The sequence below is a fragment of the Neopsephotus bourkii genome, unplaced genomic scaffold (assembly GCF_033783945.1).
Source record: "Neopsephotus bourkii isolate Nb327-2 ecotype Australia unplaced genomic scaffold, CSIRO-AGI_Nbou_v1 NB_1820, whole genome shotgun sequence".
Taxonomy (NCBI): Eukaryota; Metazoa; Chordata; class Aves; order Psittaciformes; family Psittacidae; genus Neopsephotus; species Neopsephotus bourkii.
The window spans coordinates 1,231,900-1,244,815 of record NW_026902293.1 but is presented as its reverse complement, the minus strand read 5'-3'; positions in this window follow the sequence as shown (position 1 = coordinate 1,244,815).

Here is a 12,916-nt window from a genome sequence, read left to right as displayed (position 1 = left end):
GAGGGCAGCACTTTAGCTTCCTTTAGCATAACAATGGGGAGGAGCAAAGCCTTGTCTTTATATGCTCAGATAAATTTTTCTTCCTCCCCAGCCATGTACAACCTTTTAAGCACTGTGATTTCTATGAAAGCTCTGGCCATCTCCTCTCAGAGGGCTTAATTCAAAGAAATAACATCCGCCGTGCCCCACAGTCTGTTAATGATGACTGGGAGACGAAACCATGTTATCTGGCCTCAGTGCACTCACCAAACTTTTAGTGGCAAATAGATGTCCATGCTGAGGGAAGACTAAATCCACCTGTCAAATACTTCTCTTTTTTTGTGACCGGGGCTGATATTTTTAGTCTCAGTGACTGAATTTCCACTATGTACTCAGGAGGAAGAAACCAGTTTGGTTAGCTTTTCTTCTGTTTCTCAGCAAGCAGAACACTGTATTCCATTTCTGTGGACCGTGACATCCCATGGCACATTAAAAGCCTTATTCAAACTCCAAGACAGCCATATTTTACACTCAGCAGGAGGCTCTAGGAAGCAGTGTGAGGCCAGGGTTATTCTGACTCTGGACAGTTTGTCAAACTGGGAGCTAGGAACAAAGCTTAGGACATTCTCTACCAGCTCATGTGATCCTGAAATAAGTAAGTAGAAGATTGCCTCAGCAGGAATTTTCTTTATATTAGAAGAGACTCTGCACAGAGAAAGGTTTAAATTCAGAAGCAGCTGAACCTGCCCTTGTGCTTTCGTTCTAAGTCTCCATCCATTCTGTAGTATCCCAAAACCTGTGGAAATACAGAGGAGAGCTCTGAAATAAGCTGCGTTTCATTTTCGAGTTCACACTTGAGCAGAGCAATTGAACAGTAAGATCCCAGTTTACTTCGTGGACCAGGTTCACTGATATCTGCAAGCTCCTGTTCTAACCTGGCCCACATCTCACCTGCTGATCCATAACTCTCAAAACCATAAAAAATTCATCGGGTGGTGGGAGAGCTTGAGAAGCCCTTTAGGAGTCTGCTCTGCATGTAATTCTGATAGATCTCTTCAGAGAGATGAAGACAGAAATCACAAGAGTCCCTTCTGCTTCTGAAACAATAAATTGCATTTATTGAACTCTACCACAAAATCTCACACATCGCTTATCACATAAAGGCAGAGTACATGACATTTCCTGTGGCTATCCAGTTCTGGTATGCTGGTGAGGGGGTTATATAATTCCACATGCCAGGAGCCCTTTCTCTTACTGTCTTCCACAGAAGTTTAAGATAAATAGGAATGGAAAAGGCTCTGCAAGGTGGACGCTACCCTTGCTCTTTGACTGTAGCCATGCAAGGCCAGATTTAAGCTGGGCAAAGTCTGATGTGCTATAAAATATATATTTTTTTCTAGCTGATATTGCTCATAACTGTGTTATATAAATTAGAGCTATCATCCATGAGAAATAGCATCACCCAACCTTAGTTATGCTCTTGATTTTCACAATTAAGAGGCACAGGGGTCAAAGGGGCTTCTTGGGCAATTCAGTTTACTTTATTACAAAATGCTCCAAGATGGCTTCTTGTCTCCTGAAGCTTATTGCATAGGGTGCAAGCAGCCAACAAACTCAGCAGTGATTTTTTCCTTTGCACATGACAGAAGCTTTAAAGAGCCTGTTCTTTGTGCCATGCAGGAGAGAAGACACACAGATACTGATTCCTTGCTTGTATTAGCAAAATTTAATCACAAAATTTCCACTGAAAATCTAAGCTAAACTTAGGGGAAAAGATTTCATCAAGTCAATATGCAGAAAAGAGGGCTTGGCTTGGAGCTAGACTTATCACTCCATGGGTACATCATGGGAGAAAATAAATCCATTGACTTTGGCAAATAACTATTTCCATCAACAAGGAGCATAATAAACTATATGCCCTTTTTGATCCCAGTGTGTACCACAGTCAGTGGGTGTAAGGAGAGACTGAGGCCAAAAAAATGTCTCCTGCCTTTCAACATCCCTGAAGTTAGTACACTCAGTCTGGTTTTGCTGTGGGGGGAAGATCTCTTCTGAGAGGTCTCTAACTTGTCACAGATGTTACATTGGGTTGGGACATGGGGGGAAGACAACAGTGACTGTTGTTTTCTGATCTTATATAGGTTGCTCTTCTCCTTCACATCTGTATTGTTTCCTCAGAGCTGTAACCAGAAGAATTGAGGACAACCAGTTCTGAAGCCCTTGCTGTGCTTTCTGGAAGAAAATGGAAAACCTCCTAGAGTCAGCAGTGTATTTCCCATTTAAAAAGTATCTGACAGTAGTGGACTATAGAAAAGCAGCAGAGGTTATGGAACAACCAGGTAGCCAAATCCCAAATCACAAAACCTGGTCCTCTGCAGAGCTGAAAACAAGACAGCCCTTCTGTAATACACTTCTGTTGCAATACTGTGCTAAACATTTCCCAGGCTTGTGGATATCTGAAGATCCTACACCACTGTACATTCACAACTTTCCTGAATGTGAGGTGAGGATGAATTAGAGGACTCACTGATGGTAAAAGCAACTTAGTTTGCTTTCTGTCCTAGCTTAACACTGCCTATTTACAACCGCAGGTAATACAGCTATATGGCAGAAATGTACTGCTCTCACTTTTTGTGATCCATGAATTGGCCACTTTGTGCTTGGGTCATTGTGAATGGTTCATTACTTGATTTTAGGGTGAAAAAGATAATAGATGCCTTTTCCTCTTTCAGTAGGACACTGTGTCATGTGTCATGGCACAAACATGGACTGTGCATCACAATATTGGTTTCCCGTAACACTTTGGTTTGGTTATAGAAATTAACAAGAAAATGCTGTGTATCTGTACTGTATCTGATTTCCCAAGGCTACTTGTTCCCGTATTTTACAGCTTGGTGCTGATTTCATGGAATCATAAAATCAGAATGATTTGGGTTGGAAGGGACCTTAAAGATCATACAGTTTCAACCCCCTGCCATGGGCAGAGACACCTCCCACTAGACCAGGTTGCTCAAAGCCCCATCCAACCTGGCCTTGAACACTGCCAGGGAATGGGGCAGCCACAGCTTCTGTGAGCAACCTGCTCCAGTGCCTCACCACCGTCACCTCAGCTTTCCCACCTGGAAGACTAAATATTAGGGTACCTTCAGTTCTTTAGTTTGTAAGCAGAGCACTAGAGGAATAAGTTTACTCCTACTAAACAGTAACTTCATAAGCAGCTCAGTGGGGCTGTTTGCAAAGTACAAACATTACGTTACAACATAATGTAATTCTAAGCTTCTAAACCCCTTGAAAACTGGTCCAAATATATAATGATTAATGAATACTTTTCATCACTGTTCAAATCCAGTAAGAGAAGAGAAAGAAAAAGTGTCTTTACAAGAGACTTTACTTACTGCATTGTTAGCACTTCTTTTCCTGACAGTCTTAAAGGGTCTACCACCACTTTATTATTTCAGTGTAACAGAAGAATTCATCTTACCGTTTCTGAACTAGAGATATACTCAAAGACAGCAGTTTTTAACACCAGGAAATGTAGAGATAACAGAGTAGCAGCTTTCCCATTTACTAACCATTATCTTTCAAAACTCTCCTTCCCCCCACAGCTGATGCCTCATTAATCTCCATGCGTGACTGAAAGCGTTAAAAGCTTTCATGAACGATTAATTACAGAAAGATGTCTGGGGGCATTTCCCATCGTTTTCAACAGCTTTGTCTGTTGTGGTGCAAGGCACATTTTGAACTAGTCCTGCTTCGGAACACCCCCGAGACTTCTCACAAACTGAAGACTTCTATCTCGGAGCCGATTCTCGCCGGGTGCCCGGGGTAACATCTCCCCCCAGCGGCCACCGTTCTTCTTCCAAGTTTCTGTACGTTGGAGGGAAAGAAGCCTACACACATTCCCACACCCCGCTTCAGCGTTATTCCTGGTTTCTGGTAAGGCGGTGGAGGTGATGGGTGCACCTCCCGCTGTGTAACTCTGTTTGTATCCTCCTGCTGACAGCGATGGATGTCGCCATACCCACAAAGTTCCGCACGTTACCACTGCGGTGGCAAAACTATTCCAGGTAGATTAAAGGCAAATTCAGTCCTGTGAGTTGAACTTTCGCACGCTGCTTTCTTCCAGCTTTGTACCCATCTCCATTTACATTCTCAAGTGTTTTCCACTTACCACTCCTAAACAAGAGAGGGAGATTTTATTGACCAGTGTCAGAAAGAAACAAGCACCGATGGCACAAAATCCACAGGGCTGAAAAACCTCATTAGTGCTGGTGGTTTAGCAGTAAGCATATTTTGGTGGATAAACCCCCTTGGGAGATGCCAGGAAGTACCAACCACGGCCCTGTGTGTAGCTGAGTTACCTCCTTGTTTTCCACTGAGTCACACAGGCAGGTGCACTCTTGTAGCTCCAGCCAGGGCAGAAAAGGGGCTGGTTCCTCTCCCAAAGAATATGTGTAGCAAAGAAGGAAAGCGCTGCTTTTCCAGGCAACTTGAAAATGGTCCACATCTGCAGAATAAGTTTACACAAACCAGTGTTCTTTATGCTTGGCTGAGTAATCAATAAAAGTCACCATCAAATTACACATGGAACAAACTAGGAAAAAGGGTGAATGTTCAATGTCCCAAAGAGTTAGGAAATCATCTTGTTAATGAAAATCTTCTCCACAGCTGAGAGCAGCTTCCAACATTTTTTATTGTCTGTATTGTCTGTGCTTTATATTATCTGTTTGTGACACCGATCAACAAAATCTGTCCCCCTCATTTAAGAGTGGCAAGTGAAAAAAAAATGCAGAGTAAGTGCAGACAGAACTAGAACAAAGCAGCATTCAGCTTACTGAGCTGAATCCATAATAAATACGCTTGGAACAGTTTTGAAAGTTTTAGACTTGTTGATGTGAAAGCAGAAGTTATTCTAATTTTTCTAACTTTAGAGGGCTGTCAACATCGTATAAATCACACCATAGCTGAAAGCGCCGGTTTTACTGCTGTTACAAACAGTATTAACACTGCTGCCACTGAAGAATATTTTTTGTGAAAATGTTTCAGTTTTACTTTTCATGGAATCATGGAACAGTTTGGGTTGGAAGGGACGTTAAAGATCATCCAGTTCCAACCCCCCTGCTGTGGGCAGGGACACCTTCTACTAGACCAGGTTGCTTTTGACAGGATATTTTGTGGATTTGATTTCGTTTTCCCCACTCCACTCAGTATGTTTATGTGCATTTTCCCAACACCACCAAGGGCAGGAGACACATCCAGAGCAGCACCTCTGCTGAAGCCTGGCTTCTCTTGCTGGAGTCTGGAAGCTACATTGGCTGGTGTCTAATGAGAAGGATTCATGTTTAAGCCCATTGATAGGGAGACATAAGCCTCCTCTCCCAGCCCGGCTGCTTGTCTTCACAGGGCTTGTGGGACCTTCTTCTCTTTGATACTTCCACTCCTCCATCAAGCAGAGCTGAAAATGCAAATGGTTTCAAAAGAAATGGTGAGGGAGCCAAATGGATACACAGACAGGCAAGTGTGTGCTGTTATGCAACACTTCTGTCCTTAGACTAAAACACGGGAAAACTTGACCATAGCATTCCCTGAACCTGATTAAGGGAATCAACTCTGACTGTGAGGCTATGACAAGAAGTCATCATATTCTCAGAATGTCAGCTGGCATCAGCGTTAGCTACTGAAGTGTATTTCCTTTCCTCTTTTCCAGATGGGCCTGCAACTGAGAGTTCCGCTCCCTACTGAAGCCATGGCTATGCCAGCATCGCCAGCTCTTCTCTGTCTGTGCCTCCCTAACTGTGACCAAGGGACTGCTACTACCAGCCTTCCACTATAGGCTTCCAGGCATCCAGGTCAAAGTTTTACTTGAAAATGCTGTAAAGATTATATGCAGGGATGGTGTATTTTCAGCTGCCAGGCTGCAGTTTGATGAAATCAGAGGTTTATGTGCCCTCTACTTTTTACCAAAACAGTAGCCAGGGAGTAGCTTGATGATTGGATTTTGATTTTCATAAAATCATAGAATCATGCCTCATCCCTGGCAGTGTTCAAGGCCAGGCTGGATGGGGCTTTGAACAGCCTGGTCTAGTGGAAGGTGTCACTGCCCACGGCAGGGGGGCTGGAACTAGATAAGCTTTAAGGTCCCTTCCAACTCAAACCAGTCTCTGATTCTGTGATTTTATGTTCTCCCTTTGATCTCGTTCTTTTAGTAAACATTTTCTGTTCATATTAATCATTTGAACCAATTGCTCAAACATACAAAAAGAAATTCAGTAATTCCTCAATGAACTCTGAAGTCCCACCATTATTTAAATGACACTGTACTGTATAGCTTAATGCATGAGCATATACTTTATCATGATGTCTTTATTTGGACTAGTTGATAAGCTTTTATAAGAAAGTGGAATCAGGAATTTTCCAAAACTCTTGTTTCAAAAAGGAGTCAATAACACTATAGTCAGAAATCACCACAAACAGCTGCCACCTTCTGATAAAGAATATTAATGGATAGAGATACAAAGGTAGTTTTTCAGTGTAGAAACACGCATTTCCTGGTGCATTTCTGAAAAACAAAGCAAAATAAAACCAAACCACCCCGAAGAAACAAAAACAAAACCCCAACAAACAGCAATCTCAGCAGTGTAAAATTTTTCACTTAAGTTTCATCGATTGGTATTTTTAGAACACAGCTGTGTAAAATTCCAGTGAATATGCAGTGGGGATATATCCTGAGTCACAAGAAAAACTAAGATCAAAGAGGTACATTTAGCTTTAGCTTTCATTTAACTTGGCTTTTGCTGTGACTGAGAGTACGAAATGCCTTTGTACCTCAGTTTGCAAGTGTATGATCAATTCAGTTGCTTTATGAATATAATACAGGTAAATTGGTAGAAAAACTTGTAATATAAAAAAGGAAGTATAAATTTAAGCGATCCAGCTCCTTGGTTATTTGGAAGTACCACTAAACCTCTTGCAATTTGGATAAAATCCGAAGATGCAAAGTTGCATACCTCATTTACTGGCTCCCACATAGTTCTGGTGAAGGCATGTGAGTCTGAAAGATCAGTTTCTTCTTTAGTATGATGGTAGCTGGTTGTATAAGCAGGCAAAGCAAGACTAGTAATTGTCCTGGCTGAGTTTGCCATTAAGCAAATACAGGAAATACAATTATTCCTGCACTACCAGGTGGTAGCTGATAGTGGGGGTCTTGCAGGTGGACTCTGCCAGAGGAGAAAACTTCTCCAAACCCCTTTGCTAGACCAGGAGGCAGGTCACCTCTTCAGTTCCCAACCTAGCTGCAAAGACAGCAGGTTAACCCAGTGATCAGGGGAGAAGGCAGAGCTGCTCTGTGGCACTGGAGGGGCCCTGATGGAGTCATGGGGCTCTCCCTGTGCCATCACCTCCAGGCTGGGACAGTGCTGGAGGACTGTAGCCACCACGAGAGGGAAGGTTCCAGGAGAGTTTTGAGCACAGGGAGTTACTCTGAGTGATTTCTTCTGCCTATACTTGTACGCGCTCTCATGTCGGCACTGTTGGAGCTCTGTACCGCGTGTTGATTTGGAGCAGACAGACACATGGACTGAGCTCTGCCTTAGCGCACCTGCTACTTGGATACTACTGATATCACTGTAAGAAGAGCAGCACAGGACTCACAAAGACTATACAAGTTGCCTGAAGTGTTGAGTAAGCTTTTCAGAAGTGGTGTATACTGGTCCATGGAGACGGAGCTGTAAGATTCCCTGTAAGGAAGCCTTATTTGCTGTAGGCACAAGAAGTTTGGTACTGGAGAGCTTTATTTCTGCCCACAACGCTGCTTTGAACAAAGGCAGGAATCCTGCACTTGTGGTCTGAAATAATGAAAACAATTGATGTAGTCTGACCGATTAACAAAGCTCCCATTAACTAAGAAAAAAAAAAAAAAAGGTGAATCATTATATACTGCATTCCTTATAAAAGCAACTATCACATTCAAGCCTTCAGGGCTCCCAATATTTAGCCTTCAAACTGAAGAATTTGAAGTCTCTTTATTACTTAAACCTGGTCAAAGTCACATTTACCTGTTCTGTGACTCTTGTTCATAAACGCTTATTAGCTTTTCAGTGCAAATAGAATTGTTTAGAAGACAGGTTTTGTGAACTTCTAAAATAACTATTCAAACTGACTATGCAAATGAACAATCCTTTAGCCTGGATTGTAAGCTACTTCTGAAGAGACACCAAGGACAGCTGCAAACACGAGTGAGAAAATGCAGCCTTCTCTTCAGGTAAATACTACCAGGCAACAGTACTGAGACACTTGCTGCACTGCACTGATAGTTGTATGTGTGCGTTTGGCCAGTTTTGCTATCCTCATTCCCAGGCATCAGGAATGGGCCAGTGAGTTCCGGACTGGTTTGCCCCTTGCAGCCTTGGGACAAACTGTGAAAAGCTGTGATGATGGAAAAAAACAGGCCATGATAACGTAGACTAAGAGTGTTGTGTACACAACATCAGAGCACCTGAATCCCAGACTTAAGGAAAGATGATGGCTATAGTGAAAGCCTATGTTGCTCAGAGACTGGAACATGCTGCCTTTGATGTAGATCTTTGCCTCAGGAATTTGTTATCCCTCTCTCCAGAGGCACATCCTATCAGACACAATTAGCAGATGAAAAATCAGTGGATTTTAAAATACAGAACCTTTATTTTTTTTCATTGGCTAATTAGAAACATGCCACAGATACAGACCCAGAGCCATATGTAGAATTGTGAGTCAGATAGAAAAGATTATCTGAAGGAGAAAAGGCCTGCCTTTTCCGTTCAACAACACAGGGCTTGTGCAAGTTCCTAGTTATTTCATTCAGGAAGAATCAAAGTTTCCCTTCAGCCACAGAAAAACATAGAGCTCTGACTCTTTGTGTAGCCAAACACAGTGCTAGCAGCAACCAACTTCCAATATTTCAAGAAACATTTAAAGAACAAAAGTCATTTAGAAGACAAAGTTTCCTCCAGTCCCAAGGACTGCTCCAAGGTGGCTTCTTTAGGGCATTAGTACAGGTCTGCTTGTGAAACTGAGTAATGTGAGTAACCACTGAAAATGTCTGAAGTCTACTTTTGGAGTCAATGATTATTCTTACAAGGACGAAAGACTGCTTTCACATGTGGATGGCTGTTTCCCAAAATTTATATGGCTACTTGTTTTGCCAAAGGTCACATACAATTCTCAGAAATGTTACACCCTTGAAATGTCAACCTAGGCAACCAAAGATGAATCAGAAGCATCCTGGAAGTCTTTAAGGCAGGTTTTTCTCTTCCTTTTTAATATACAGTTTGCTAAGGCACAGAATTCAAAATAATTTCCAGCAGGATCTGCCATGATGGTAAAATCATAGACTCAACAAGGTCAGAAAAAACCTTTAAGATGATCAAGACCAACCTTTACCCCACAACTGCCAAGTCTGCCACTAAACCATGTCACTAAGGGCCTCATCTACACAGGTTTCAAACACTTCCAGGGGCAGTGATTCCACCACTCCCCTGGGCAGCCTGGTCCAGTGCCTGTTCTATCACCCTTTTGGTGAAGAAATTTTTCCTAATACCCAGTTTGAACCTCCCCTGGCACAGCTTGAGGCCATTTCCTCTTGTCCTTGTTACTTGGAAGAAGAGACCAGCCACCTCCTGATGATGAAACAGGTGTCAGTATCATTGATGTTACACCTGGTCAGCAGAAAATTCTCCAACTCAGAGAATATCCCATCATGCTTGATTTTGGATTCTTTAAGTCTGGATGAGTAAGGAGAATCCAAACACCAAGGTCAGCCATGATTTTATTAAGGAAACAAAAGGAGCATATTCTGAACTTTGATTGCAGTCTGCCACCTCACAGTTTGCTCAGGGCAGCTGCAATACACAGCTCCCAGGAGACCAGATGCAAAACCTTCATGTTTTGAACAAGCTTTCAAGCTACCTTAACTGCATCTTTTGAAGCGTACATTAGAAACACTGAAAAAAAAAAAAAAGGCCAAATGTGATGATTAAGTCAATTAACTGTTCATCTCGAAGTTTAAGCCTTCCAGACTTAGAGAAGAGTTGAATAGAGAACTAGAATTCAGGGAATTCCCACAGGATTAAATGCGCCTGGTCACTAGGTGTCAGCCTTGCCTGTACCACAAGCACACCGAACCTTCTCCCAGTCCCCGCGAGTAGATGCAACAGCTCTCAGCACCACAGATGATCACAGCACTCCTGGTATTTGGGGAAGGGAGCAGAGGAGGATATTGTTTGTGTGGGATATTTATTTATGTACCTGGTACTATAACATTTGTTACCGTCAGGTTTGGAGGCTGGAAACAACAGCATGTTTCTTGTTTCTTTCATGCTGAGGAGAGGTGACTGGAGGTAAACTGCAGAGACAGCAGAGGCGTTATGCTCCTCAAACAATGAATAAATCAGCAGGGTATAAGCAATGAATCAGTAACTGCTTTGCAAGCCTCACAATATTTACTGTTTATCCTAAAGCACCAGTCCCTGGAATAATGCCATCGCATGAAAATGCTGGCTCCCACTTCCTAAATTTGCTTGTTGCCTTGCTGGATACAGGAACAATGCTTGGAAACAAGATCCCTGCAGGGCTGAAAACTCTAAGGACAACAAAGAAAACCTAAACTGCATTTTTTAAATCATTTCTCAAATACTTATAGGTCATAACAGTACAGTCAGCAAAAAAAACAATGAGCAATTAAACATGCAGTGGAGCTTCAGTGGTGTTTGCAGAACACTTGTATGTTTCTGATTCTGGAATCTTTTCAGATGGAGACTTTCATACCACTATTCTCATTTTCCCAAGTCTGCATCTTTTCCTTATCTAGGGCCAACTACAGTACTATGGCTGCATGGCAGTGTCTACAGGGGTCTGCTGTCACTGCAGTTTCCTCATACGCTGCAAGCAAAGTCATCCAGCCCAGCTGAGAGCTGGGAAACCATGCACTTTGCAAAAGATGCAGGAAAAATTACTTGCCAGGTTTTTACCCTCCATTTTCTGCTTAGGTTCTCTTAATAGATACTTTTCCACAATAAATAAAGACAAAATTACAGCATCCCAGTGCTTTGATTCCCTCAGATACATAAAAATGAGGCAGAAGAACTCACCAGGTAGAATTTTGCAACATGTTAATATCCTCACTAATTCATTTCATGATCATTGCACAGTGAGCATCTGTCTTTGGTGATGAACCTGGAAGGGCTGGAGCCTTCCAACACCAACAATAACAACAAACCCCAATAATAAAGTCACAATTAGCCCAGACATTTCACAAGTCCTAGAAGCCAGGGAGGCAGCAGTATCCCACCAGCCAAGTCCAACATAAACCCAGTAGAATAATATTTTGACTGGAACAGTCTCAAGCCTAGTACAGGGCCCATACCCAGATTGCCTGCTGTGAAGATTAGTGCCTTGCCAAAAACTAAGAGAAAGAAGAAGGGATAAATGATTGCCTGTGCACTAAAAACCAAACACATCGATGAGGTTTCAGGGATCCAGGAATCACAGGAAACAGAAAAATGGTGAGTCCAAACCTCTTTCATACAAACACCACAGTTCATCACAGTAGATAAAGGAGAGGCCCTAAAACACACTGGATTGCAGGTTCTCAGAGAGCAGTTGACAGATGTGTTCAAATATCTGTCACCTTCTCCAACCATTCCAAGCACCACTTGCTGAAGCAGATACTGGGGGGGGCCTACCTTCCTCTCGTTTTTTTCTTTTGCAGACCCAGGTGACTTTAATTTCCATGCTTTGCTTACAGAAGAAACACATACATCACTTAGCACACACATCAGTAACATATTACCTGAGGGCTAAGAAGGTAGGGGGGCAGATTTTGAATGGCAATACCAATACAGGGTTGGGAACTGAGAGTCATTCATCTTGAAAGAGTGGCTTCCAGGTGGGGATGCCAGCAATTTCTGTGTCCTGAGAAAGCTGCTGTCTCCAATGGTTGTACAATAACACTGAGTATCTGACTGCCAGCATGTCACCTCTTGTGGCACCAAAGGTGTCTTCTGACTTGTTTTTCATTAAATCAGCATGCTTTCCTTAAAAGACAAATACAACCTGAAAGACATAAAGCTTCAGAAGTGTCTGCAGACATAAGACATTAAGCTTCAGAAGTTCCCAATGGCAAGCTGGGCAATCCACACTGGTGGTATGTGGATCCCTAAGGAGAATGTCCAACTATTAAGTTCAAGCATCTTAGGTCACTGAAAACACAGAGATTCAGCTGCAGATACATCAGTTTTGGCTATATACAAGTGTGCTATATATTAAAACTACTATCACGGTCAGTGAAGCTTGGAGTGCAATTTAGTTGCTCAGATGTCCACTTCAGGCTAAACACAGCAATTCTCCAGACTCCCCTCACTGTATCATTCAGATTACTACTGACTATGAAATGAGCTTAAGGAATTGTCTACATGTAAGCAATGCAAATTTAGACTTGCATTAATTCTGAAAATAAGTCAATACCTCACTATCCTATATTTATAGGGAACTTGGATTCTAACTTTTGAAGCTCTGAACCACAGCTACATTCAATGAAGTGAAAGAAAAACATCTCCCTTGTCAGATTAACATTAAGAAATGTCAGACTTCCAGGTTAGCCTGCCCATGTTTAGAAAGTAGAGCCCAGACAGGACAATCCTATCTGGAGACAGAGTGAATCTTACAGAGGCTGGGTTTGCAAAACTCAAGGAGAGACCAATTTGGGCATTGACGCATTGAATACAAAATTCCATATCTATTCAGACTTGAATCTAGAGTGTGCAATTCTGAGTTCAGTCTACAGATACCCTTCAGTGGGTGCTCCTTGACTCTGGGTAAGCTCTGAATCCATTACTCAAGGGGCCTTCCGACCCCGAACACCATGTGTCTTGGAAGCTACAAGGTTAACTAGTAAACAACACTG